Consider the following 12,597-nt stretch of genomic DNA (forward strand, 5'->3'; position numbering starts at 1 on the left):
CTGTGTGACATGTTGCGCCGTCTTGTTGGAACCACAGCTCCTGGACATCATGGTTGTTCAATTCAGGAATGAAAAAGTTAGTAATCATGGCTCTATACCGATCACCATTGACTGTAACGTTCTGGCCATCATCGTTTTTGAAGAAGTACGGACCAATGATTCCACCAGCCCATAAAGCGCACCAAACAGTCAGTTTTTCTGGATGTAACGGTGTTTCAACATACACTTGAGGATTACCTTCACTCCAAATGCGGCAGTTTTGTTTGTTGACGTAGCCATTCAAGCAGAAGTGCGCTTCATCGCTAAAGAAAATAAAATGGACGTAGTGCGCGATACGTATTCCACACAGAATCATTATTTTCGAAATAAAATTGCACTATTTGCAAGCGTTGTTCAGGCCTGAGTCTATTCGTGATGAATTGCCAAACTAAACTGAGAATAAATCACTTGACAGCTGTTAAATCGGTCGCCACCTTGAACACTAATGCCAACTTAAAGTTGTATACCTCGAAAAAAAACACCCGTTAATTCTAAATGACACCCACTCAAATTCAAACCGAATAAGACCGAAAAAATCAGAAACTCACTTCAAAATAATGGACCATTGTTCCAACACAGCTTCGCTCCTCAGATGGGATATAAAAAAAAATTGTCAGATCAAACCATTACATGGATTTTTCGGGGGCACATTCTTATCTATTATTAACGAATCATTCTTATATCTTCTGTGTGGTGCGGTCAAATCGACCGGAAACCAATAAAATCAGTCACTATAAACTGGCTTCATTGTCTTTTGCGCCATAACATAGTTGTGATTGCGAAAATAATAGAATTTTGTGATTAAACTAGAAATGACTTAATTATTTCGGTTTCATCGTTCGACTGGTGGATTGATCAGTGGCAATCGCTCTCAGGATTGGTCTTCTACGTTGCGATTGGTCGCAATTTAGATTATTGGTATTTTGCGAGATGATTGAATAATAAACGGGCAGGGAATTTTTATCGACGAAATAGCTGATATGAACGCTTTGATACATTTCGGAGCTTTTTATTGTAAAGTATACCTATATGGAACATAATAAGGGTATTTGGTGATTTGTCAAAAAGTTAGGAGGTGACTCTTAGATTAAATTTGATTTCTGTTGTTTTCATAATTTTTTTAAATTCGCCTCGCTTTCAATCAATTCTAAGATACAGAATAAATCTCCAATTATGGAAACAACAGATATCCAAAAAAAATTTTCGACATACCTATCTGAACTAAGTACAGGGTGGGCAAATAAGCGAGGTAAGCGGATATATCTCAGGATCCACTCATCGAAGAGACTTGCGGTAAAAATTTTTATGACTAAAGCGTACAAGAGATCACACTGGAAATTATTTTGAAGTTCATACCTCTACCTCTAGGGGGTGTAATAGCTACCGTCGAGTAGAAAAATGAATTTTACTCGAAAATGTTTCATATGAAGTTGAAGAAAAAATATCATCACTGTAATCCTTGGAAAATTCTCTATCTTTTTGAATTTTCACTTTTGATTTTACGACATCAAATAAGGGTAGGTGAAAGGGAGAATTCTGACTGATTGAAACGCCTGTAACTTCAGTTTGGCTAAACATTTTTGAGCAAATTAGATCTCGTCTGAAAGATAATATCTTGTTGTTTGAGGACAAAATATAGTCATGATAAATTTGTTTTTGCTGCTTTCGATAGGGGGCGCTAAGTCAGAAGTACATTGTTTTGTTCATTTTACTCCGAAATTTCAAGTGTAATGATAGGATTTTCTTAACAGAAACAGAAGTTCCATAAAATTTTCATGAAAAAACCTTCGCAAAGCTATAATTTCAGGCGTTCTGAAGTTATGGCCGAAAGAAGATATTCTTCAACTGATGCACTGCGAGAAACCAAATTGTGTCTTTAAGTTCTAACAGAAAGATAAATTCTATCAAATTTGTATGAAAAAACCAAAAGGTCGCAAAGCGATAGCTTCAGGCGTTCAGGAGTTATGGACGAAAAAAGATATTCTTCAACTGATGCACTGTTGTGTTTTCTTTCGGCGATAACTCTAGAACGCCTGAAGCTATCGCTTTGCGACCTTTTGGTTTTTTCATACAAATTTGATGGGATTTCTGTTTCTGTTAGAATTTCTGATATATTTAAATATTTATTTCAATCTTTTTTAGTCAATATAAAACGTTGATTCACTATGAGACATAAGAAGTGCGTTCTTGGCGGAGAAACTCGCGAATTGGGTGAAATATCGTAACACTGATATGTTTTCATTTCCGCGCGCTTCATGTCAAATTTGATAGTTCATGTTGGGGACAAAATTTGCTTACTGAAAATGAAATATTCTCTCTCTATGTTTATTGCTCTCAGGTCTAATCTAATCTACACCAAAACCCATAAAAGTCTCAGAACCCAATAAAAAAATCATCCCATCTCAAGAAACCCACATGACCCACACGATCCACATCGGCCGTTCTCGCATTATCGCCACAAAGGGTGGTCATTACCACCCCCCCGAATGACAGATCTAAACCCGTGCCAGATTCCAGATGCGAGAAACTCAACAATGGACCTTGCCCAAATAGATGGCCGCGTGTCTTATCTAAATGTGCTTTAAAATAGGAACCATTGCATTTAAATTCGGCGATTTAAAGTCGCCACACCGCGCCGATCCTGATTTCCCGCTTTTCTTTGCGAGCGTTTCTATCATTCGAAGAGGGAAAATCGCCGCTTTCCATCGCTGGTGCTTGATGGATGAGAGGTGAACCCGCCAGGGAGTTGGCTATCAGGCATTTCAGGCGGAATGGACTTCCTAGTGCTATTTATTGCCGAGTGGCGCTTCGGCGATCTCGAGTTATCCGGCTCGAAGGGCCAAATTTTAAATGGATAATTTTTACGTTTACAGGAACAAGGAGGGGTGTAAGAAGGAATGTGGGTGTGTGGAATGAAGTATTGAGGAGATATGGTATGGAAATAAATGAAAAAAGACAAGTGTTTCGCTTATGGCAATCAATGATTAGTGGGAGGAGGAGTTGTTGTTGGAAATAGATGAGGAAGCAATTGAAAGGGTGAATTATTGCGAATATTTAGGAGTGAACATCGAAAACAATGAAAACCAAGAACAAGATATTGAGGGAAGAATAGAGAAAGCCAGCGAATTGTATTCCGCAATGAATGAAATGAATCTTAGAAAGTGGGAAATAAAGTAGAAGACTAAAATGACAGTTTTCTTAGATCTAGTTTGACCTGCTTCAACATATAGATGTGAGACGTGAAATACAACAAGCAGAATGAAAAATAAATTATAGCCAGTAGAGATGAAGTTCTTGAAGCGAGTGAAGGGGTTGACAATATTTGACAGAAGGAGAAATGAAGATATAAGGAATGACTTGGGGGTAGAATCGTTTGAAGGGGGAAGTGAGGTCAGTAAAACAGTTAGAGGAGGTGAAAGTGGATGCGAAACCGGTCCAACTGGAATTTAGAAATCAGTAGAAAATAGAAAAATTGAGGTTCATGCGAAAATTCTTGGGGATTTCGAGTTCATAGCTAGTTGACACGTCATTCCTTTCTAGAATAATTGTGGATTTCAATAAATTGCATGGATTTCATTCGGAAATGAAATATTCAGTTGCAGATTGTTCTTGATATATATTTTCGAAATATACAGGGTGTTCCTAGATTGTAGGTACAAATGAAAATTAGAAATTCCTGAGATCATTAAAAAGAGTTATAGTCCAATAAACATGGGCCCGCAAACGCTCAATATTCGAGATACAGGGTGTTTCTTGTGTCCATTTTTTTTATGTGATGATAAGAGGAGTTTATAAAATTGTTCAGAATCATTGCTACAAATCGGAAAATGGATCATCGAAATGAATAATTAATTTAATCATCAGAGCCTAGTAACTGAATTTTCATGAAGAATTTTCCTGAGTATTTCGAAATAATTGTTTGAAATATTTTTCTCGAAATTGGTAGCAGCTACGACAAAACTACACACCTGAAAGTCCAGTGCTTGATCAGATTTCCTTTACCAGTTATCCATCAAAAAAAGTTCTGGAGAAAAAGCGGTCACTGTTCCAAAAAAAAATATACACCCTGTAGATTACGAATCTGAAATGGCATATCACGTGAAGTAAACTCTAAATTGGAAAAGATATGCCAAATTTCAATTGAATTCTTTGTGAAGAACAGATGCTTATTTCAACTTGAAAAAAAATTATTCTTCAACACTCTGAAAAAAACGTTTAGGGGTCCATATTTATAGGACTTTCTTCTTTAAATTATCCAAAGAATCTCTAATTTCGATTTCTACCCCCAATTCAGGAACACCTTGTATATAGAAAGTGGAAATAGCGAACCTTTCAATCATTTATCATTTTCATATGATGCATTTTGTATTATTGTCATTTTATGACATTTTATAATAGATTAGGAAGTTTTGACTTCGCATTTGTTCTGAAAAACTGAATTTAGTAATAGTGAAGCAAAAGGCTAAATTTCGTGAAAAAATTACATAAGACCGAACTCGAACAAACGCATAAAAAATCCTTCCTTCACGTCATTGCCTTTCTCATTTTTTGTGTCATGATATTCCAAAAACCTACAATACAAGATAACAAACTACTTCTTCCCGCAAAAAAAAAAATTGATTCTCGCACGATCGGAGTCCAACCTATCATTTCTCAACAGAATACGATGTTCGGTTAAGGGTTATACGTTTTCTGTCGTATTTTTCCAACAATGGTAAACGCTGAATCATTTCTTCGATTCGTTTCTAAGGGTTGAAAGGGCAAAACCCTCAAATTGACAATTCAATTATAATAATTCCAGAAAAACCGGCAAATTCGTTCGATTTCACACGGTCAGCTTTGATAGGGGTTAATTTTGGGTCGATACACCCTTTTTTCACCAATTTCCCCATAGACGACTCGTTAAAAACGCATGAATTTAAGGGTAACCAGGTTTTAACCGCTGGTGAGTGGTAATAGACCACCTTTACGAAAGGCGTGAAGCTAAAGGAACCCTTTGAGGACGAGGTCAGGTAGACAACAGGTAAATTCGCAGATTTTACCCCTTCCTAGCAAAAAAAAGTAACGTTTTTGTGGATTCGACTACCTCTCAATTAGCATCCTATTCTTCGGTGCTTGAGATCCTAAAGCGAGATTTGCATGGGTTGGTCTCAGGGGTATTGAGATAAACAGGGACGACAAGAGAAGATAATTTGTTATCAGGACTATTTAGAGGTGAGGTTAGAAAAAATAGGGTTTATTATTCTTTACAGGGGGTTAGAAGTTGAGATAGTCGAAGAGAAGGATCGTTTTGTTTAGTTTACAGATTTTAGGTAAAAGGTTTTTGGGAACTTTGGTTGAAATGAATTTGAAGCTTTGACGATTTTCGTTTGTTCAGATTCTCATGAATTATTATAGATGGTCGTATATATGAATTTTCTTTGACTTTGGATGAAAAAATTTTCTGGGAAATTAACTACCTGAATAAACAATTCTTTCTGAAATCATTCATTTCTACTTTCTGGGAGCAAATTCAGATCACATCCGAAGCTAATCTCATCATAGTCATCTCAGCTAATCCAGTATTCTAGTTTGTCCCTATGCTTAAAACTTTCCCGGACTTTTCGGACAGCCTATATTTCATAATCTCATAAAATCCCATTTTGAAGTGTTGAGTATAAAATTGAAGGAAAATTTTTTAGCCTATATTTCTACTAGATTCCAAATAATCTTCCTCAAATTCATACTTCCTTATCAATTATTTTAAAGTATTTGAAACGAAAAAAAAATAATTTCACCATTTTCAAGTGATCAATAACAAGATATGTACAACAAAAATATTTGCAGAAAACGTCTAAATTTCATGTGAATGCAACCGTTATGTTAAGGTCGATATCTGAAGAAGTCAGTAAAATGATTTGTTTCATTTCCTGATGAATCAGTTTAGCCAACTTGATGATTTGATTAAAAAATTCCTCAGACTTGAACTCAAGAGAAAAATGATTTCGTAAGTATTTTAAGTATATCATCGGAAATAATACTTCGAAACTACTCCCAATGGGTTCCGTAGAGAATAAAATTGAGAGCATCTAGATAACTTTACCAACCCATTCTATTAAAGATGACAAAACGAAATCAAGATATCTAAGTCGCTATGTATTCTTCAGCAGCTTCAGCCATATCGATTCCAGAAGCCACTATTCAATCTGCGATTTAAATATGAAAGCGCAAAATATGCCTGCCTTCTCAAGATTCCCAATAGCAAAACTCAAACCTCCCATTCAATATATCCTGTTTAAAATTCAGCACGCAGAAGTCAGTTACGAATTTGCATAAAACTCGTCCCGATATTTTTTTATCAGAACTAGCATTAAAAAAAATTCGAAGACTCGATAAAATATTGAGTTTCAATTCGACTTTTTCCCAAACTGGTAACGAAGCTATCTGACTTCAACCACTTTTTCAATGGGCAAGAGCAGTACCTGTACCTGTTTGCCATGTAAATGTATTCAGATGGGCGTTTTAAAAAACGATATGTAACAATAATGTCACAGTTATTGTTCTGTTGCATCTCACTGTGTGTGCCAGAAGGTTTGGCGTTGAGGGGTCAGAGAGGTAACGAATTATTTGAATTTGGTTTGGCTGTGGCCCAATAAACATTATGATTAACAAAACCTATTGAACTTTGAAAGGATTGTCCGTTGAAGATATTATTCCAAAAGAATATTCTTGTAGAACCCTCTAAGTTTAAACCGAAATGAAATTATCGAAAAATTGGGAATTTCATTCACTGAACATCAAATTAAGACGTTTTCAAATCTTATGAATCTAACAGGCCAATTGAAAAGTCCCCGGTCTATTATAGTAAAACACATTTTTTTGGCAAATTTCGATTTTATTATTCAAATTGGTTGCCTTCGAGGGCGATACAGCGATTATAGCGATCTTCCAACTTTTCGATACCACTTTTGTAGTACGATTTGTCTCCAAAATAGGCCTCAGTTTCGGCGATTACTTCTTCTGAGAACTGGAAAAAGTCGCTGGGGGCCAGATCTGGCGAATATGGTAGATGCAGAAGCAATTCGAAGCCCAATTCATGTAATTTTGCCATTGTTTTCATTGATTTGTGACACGGCGCATTGTCTTGATGAAACCACCCTTTTTTCTTCAAATGGGGCCGTTTTTTAACGATTTCGTCCTTTAAACGATCCAATAACGCTATATAATAATCACTATTGATGGTTTATCCCTTTAGGGGGTAATCAATGAATATTATACCTTGCACATCCCAGATGCTGGTGCCATAACCTTGCCAGCTGACTGTTGTATTTTTCCTCACTTTGGATTCGGTTCATCGTGTGCAGTCCACTCAGCTGACTATCGATTGAACTCCGAAGTGAAATGATGGAGCCATGTTTCATCTATTGTCACAAAACGACGCGAAAATTTATTTTTTATTGCACTTAAACAGCTTCAAACACTGCTCAAGCCAAGATTTTGCTTCAACTGTATTTTTTTACTTCAAAACGCAATATTTCATCAGCACACAAAATCCTTTTTTTTTTTCATCTTTTTTCGTGGCTACACTCAACGCAATATCTCACAAACTAATGGTCGGATTGCTGTCAAATTTTGACACGTATCGTTCGAAGGTTGCTACTAACTAAAAATCATATAAATTCAATACTAGCCCCGCCATCTGTGCATCAGAACAGACTTTTCAGACACCTCGAATAATATTCAACTTGAAGTCATTTAAAACAGTGCTTCCTCGGTATGTTGTACTATGAAGTCAGCAATAATTTATTTACGGGCTTGATGAAATTTTGCAATGTATTTGAATGTGTAAAGATTACCAAATTTCATTTGAACAACTTCAGACCAATAAATGAATAATCAGTTTTTAAGAAATTTCCCAATACCCTGCATCTCCGAATACACAATAATTGTGAACAAGAATTATACAGGATCTTCCTACATTGCAGGTGAAAACAAAAATCTACAAGTTGATATTTTTTCTATATTCTATTCTGTGTTAATATTCTCCACACTGACTTGGGTGCGTTTCTGCAAAATTTCATTTGTATCTTGCTAGTGCCAGTCCTTCACTGTATCGGCCTCACGCTAGACATTTATCTTTTTCATTGCTAGAAGCCTACGAGTATGAAAGATGAACGCTCATATGAAAGCTGCCCTTTCGTTGCATATGTTGCTACTAGGGGTTGGGGGCTTGTTTGCATGTGTATATTAGAGGTATATGGAGTTTTTGGCCATTATTTATGACAGCATTTATTATGTGTGTCATTTTCGGATGCATATATGAGGTCTAGATGAGGAATACATGAAGAAATATTGGCGTTTTCGAATTGTCTGGATGTGTGTACGATGGGTATTACGTTTAAGGCTCCCTCTAGCGAATTTAGGATGATAAGTTGAAAAATTTGTTTGGGTGTCGGTGCAGATTGCAACTGTGAAGAATAACATATTTACAACTACCAGATTATAAGAACAAATATATGAATAGTTTCAACTTCATATTTACAGATTGTATGAAATCTAACTAAACTTTGAAATTTTCGGAGTAGGTTTGAATCTCGAATAACGTGTTTAATTTCATTAATGGGCGAAATCCGACTAAGGGTTCCGTGAGTATTGTGAGAATATATTTCCGTTAGAAAGATTACTTAACTGATAATTTAAAAATTCCAAATTTCATCCAGATGCACTAAGATTTGAAGCTTCATGCAATATGGATTGTTGATCGCTAATATGATAAATTCCTAGAAGGAAATCCAAAAAATATCCCAATATTTCCTCCATTACAATTTCAAATGTAAATTTTCCAAGAGGAAGTTATAATTCAAGAAGAATCAAGTTCAACCCCTAGATAACAATTCAAGTAGAGATGACAATATTTTCGGAGTGGTTCACCCATCCAACTATTGATCGCACCGAAAGCTGTTGATATTCATGCCCATATACACCTTTCTGAATAAATTTTTCTGTAAATTCATATTCTTCGACTCTAGCTGATATATCTGGATCCTTTGAAATTTTTGACTCAAATCCATCGGTGTATCCCAAAAACGCAAACCTCAACATGCCAACAATACCCAGACAATAATTCAGAAAATTCTCGCAGCAAGTAGGCCTGGGAGAGTACACCGAAAATCCGTTGGAAATTCCACCGAATATAATGAGTAGTTTCGCCCTCTGGTGAAATACTCATTGTGCGTTCTCTCAGACAATCCATGTTCACATTGTCGTCAAAGCCCGCAACTATATGACTCCGTGATCTAATCGCATTCACTGCTGCTTTCTTCGCGAAATAAAGGACTTCCGTGCACCTTTGTACCATCGCTTCATCAGGGGAGGCCGCTAATAACATGTTATAAGGCTCCGATCCAAGAGTGCGCCTACTGTGCATTGTCTTGGCCAGCTTCGATCCTTAGCGCGGCGACGGTTTTCTGTTTAACGTATTGATGTCCCTCTTCACGATATGACGATATGATTTCTAACCTCTTGATTCTGAATTGGCGATGAGTGCAACCGTCTTCTTGGAACCCTAGAGCGGAAACGGGTTTCACTTATAGGCGTTCTAATTGTCGATCGGACGTCTGAATGCATGTTTCTATTATCGTAATATAGGGGGATGGTTTTGAGACGGGTCTGTTTGAATATCGACAGTTATCGGTTTACAAATTGGGGTAAGTTCGTATGTTTCCAATTATTTTGGGAATTGAGCGGCTGGGTACTATAGTTTCTGCACATGTAGGATCGAGGGATATCAGGGAAAGCCAAGAAATATCCAGAAATATACCGGGTGTTGAAAATAACGATTTGATATTTTGGGAGCTTATTCCAGAACTCGAAATAAGTCAAGAGTTTCATATCAACATGGGTCCGCAAATGAGCCTTTTTGGAGATATAATCGATTTTCGGTTTTCAAAATATTTTTTTTTTTTTTTTTTTTTTTTTTTTTTTTTTATTTATTTATACATGTACAGTGTGTAAAAATAATTAATAACTGTCATAAATAAGTGAATGTTGTACATGATAAATAGTTGTCGTCAAATAATACACGACTTGTCAGAAAAGTAAAATACAAATATGAAGGCAAAAGCCAATATCGACAATGGACTAAAAAGGTGAGTATCACATAATAAATACATCACAGATAAAATAAACATTTAAAACTCTTCGAGTTTATAAATAGTCTTTCTCAGTAGTAGTTTTTTTACATTTTTACTGAATTTCAGGTCATTCAAATTCTTCAGATTTTCAGGCAATTTATTATATAATTTCAGTGCGATGTGATTTGCTCCCTGCTGCGCTTTCGCTATTCTGTTGAAAGGAATGCTAAGTAAATGCTTTCTTCTGGTGTTGTACTCGTGGAAGTCGGCGTTGGTTCGAAACTTCTCGAGATTTCGGTGGACATAAGTCACGGCAGCGAGGATGAAAACCGAAGTGCAGGTGAGTATACCCTCCCTCCTGAAAATATCTCGACAACTTTCTGTATGATGTATCCCAAAAATAGCCCTTATGGCCTTCTTCTGTTTCAGCAGAACCCTGTGTGCATCACTGCAATATCCCCACACCAAAATGCTATATATCATTTTTGCATGAAATGTCGAGTAGTACACGAGTTTGGCTGTGTCACTGTTGGAAATAACTCTCATTCTTTTTATTAAGTAGATCGAGGTCGAGAGTTTGCTACATAATTCGTCTATGTATTGACTCCAGCTTAATGTTGAGTGAAAGGTCACACCCAGATATTTCAAAGAATTATTTGTTCTTTCTTTATTAGTGAACAAGAGCTGCTGGGTTTTATTTTTGTTCATCAGTAGACCATTCGAAGTGAACCAACTCTGAGCACTCAATAGCGATGTTGATGTTTTTATTTCAATAATATTTTTACTATTCGACCTATTCATGAAAGCCGTGTCATCTGCATAGCTGCAGAGTTGATCCGCTTTCAAGTTGGCATGTAGGTCATTCGTGAAGACGATAAAAAGAATCGGACCCAGAATCGATCCCTGCGGCACTCCCACATTTATTTCCTTCAAATTGGAAACCGTTCCATTCCACCTCACTATCTGCGACCTCTTTGCTAGGTAGGAATCGAACATGTTAAGAGCTTTTCCTCTTATTCCATAATATTCTAGTTTGTCGAGGAGAATTCTATGACAAACGCTGTCGAAAGCCTTACTCAGGTCTATGCAGGCCAATTCCACTTCCTCATTATTATTATAAGCCTCGATTATGGTGTCCATTAGGTCTATCATTGCTGAAACAGTTGACTTATTTTTTCGAAAACCGTGCTGTGAGTCATGTATGAACCTATTGCCCTCAAGAAAACCCACCAATCGTTCTTTTAGGAGTAGTTCGAAGAGTTTTGAGAAGGCTGGCAGGATTGAAATAGGCCGATAGTTTGAAAAATTCTCAATTGGTTCTCCTTTTGATATGGGTGTTATCACTGCGACCTTGAGTTCTTGTGGAAATATCTCTTGTTCGAAACAATCGTTGATCATCTTACACAATGGTTGTTTAATGTGTGGAACAATTTGCTTGAGGAGCGCCACTGAAATTCCGTAGAAATCCCTCGTATGTTTGTTTTTCAGCTTATTTGTTAGTATCATAATTTCTTCCTCTGTTGTTGGTTTCAGATACATAGAGTTCATTGTATTTATTCTGAGATTTTTCATCAGAACGCTCGAACCATTCAAAGATGGTCGCACCGCTTTTTGTATGTCTCCGCCGACAGAAATGAAGTATTCATTCAGTGCTTCGGCAGTGGTTGTGTGTGGGATCTCCTGAACTTTCCGTTTCCTTCCTGTTTCTTCACGTATCAGATTCCACATTTCTTGAAATTTATTTTCTGCACTGTTTATTCTCTTTGAGTTCTTGGATTTTACGGTATTTTTTATTTCTTCTCTCAATGTGGTTCTCAGAGCATTGTAAAGTGCATAACTGGGCTCATCTTTTCGTACTTCCGCGATTGTCCGTGCCGCCTCTACTTTATTCTTCAGGTATTTTAAATTTTTATTACAGTGGTATTTTCCTCTTTGTATTAGTTTGATCTTTTTTTCAGGAAAAGATGAGTTGAAGAGATCTACAAGAGTGCAATGAAAGTTGCCATACTGCACCCCAGCGTTTCCATTCCATATTAGTTCCCAGTTTATGGATCTGATTCCTTCTATGAAATGGTGGGTATTTTTATTGTTGAATTGCCTTCTGATTTTGAATCTTGTAATCTCATTTTCAGGTCTCGTGATTGCAGTTGGTATCCTCAAGATTTGTGCCTTATGGTCCGACAAGAAGGGCTCATAGGTTTCCTGCACACACTCGCTCTCTGTTACATTCGTGAACATATTATCTATACAAGTACTCGAATGTATTGTCACTCTAGATGGTTCTGTGAAAATATATCTCATACTGTACATTTTGAGCATTTCAATCAACTTAGTTTTATCTTTGGAAGTCTTGATGAAATCTACATTAAAATCGCCAACCACCAAAATTCTATCATCTCCGCAGCTCCCGAGGCATTCCTCCAGTACACATTCGAGAGCTGACAGA

At 36.7% G+C, this 12,597-nt stretch overlaps 1 protein-coding gene and 1 long non-coding RNA gene across 3 annotated transcripts in view; one reads left to right on the top strand and one right to left on the bottom strand.

Annotated features, from left to right (window-relative positions):
- Nucleotides 1–12,597, bottom strand: part of LOC123682261 (transcription factor hamlet-like) — a 131,582-nt gene that overhangs the window by 57,069 nt on the left and 61,916 nt on the right. The gene's annotated exons all lie outside the window — the stretch shown is intronic.
- Nucleotides 10,004–12,587, top strand: LOC123682263. Its single transcript, XR_006747803.1, has 4 exons — nt 10,004–10,166; nt 10,326–10,491; nt 12,110–12,224; nt 12,284–12,587. It is a non-coding gene; the product is annotated as an uncharacterized LOC123682263 (long non-coding RNA).

Source organism: Harmonia axyridis, chromosome 6 (genome assembly GCF_914767665.1).
Source record: "Harmonia axyridis chromosome 6, icHarAxyr1.1, whole genome shotgun sequence".
Lineage (NCBI taxonomy): Eukaryota > Metazoa > Arthropoda > Insecta > Coleoptera > Coccinellidae > Harmonia > Harmonia axyridis.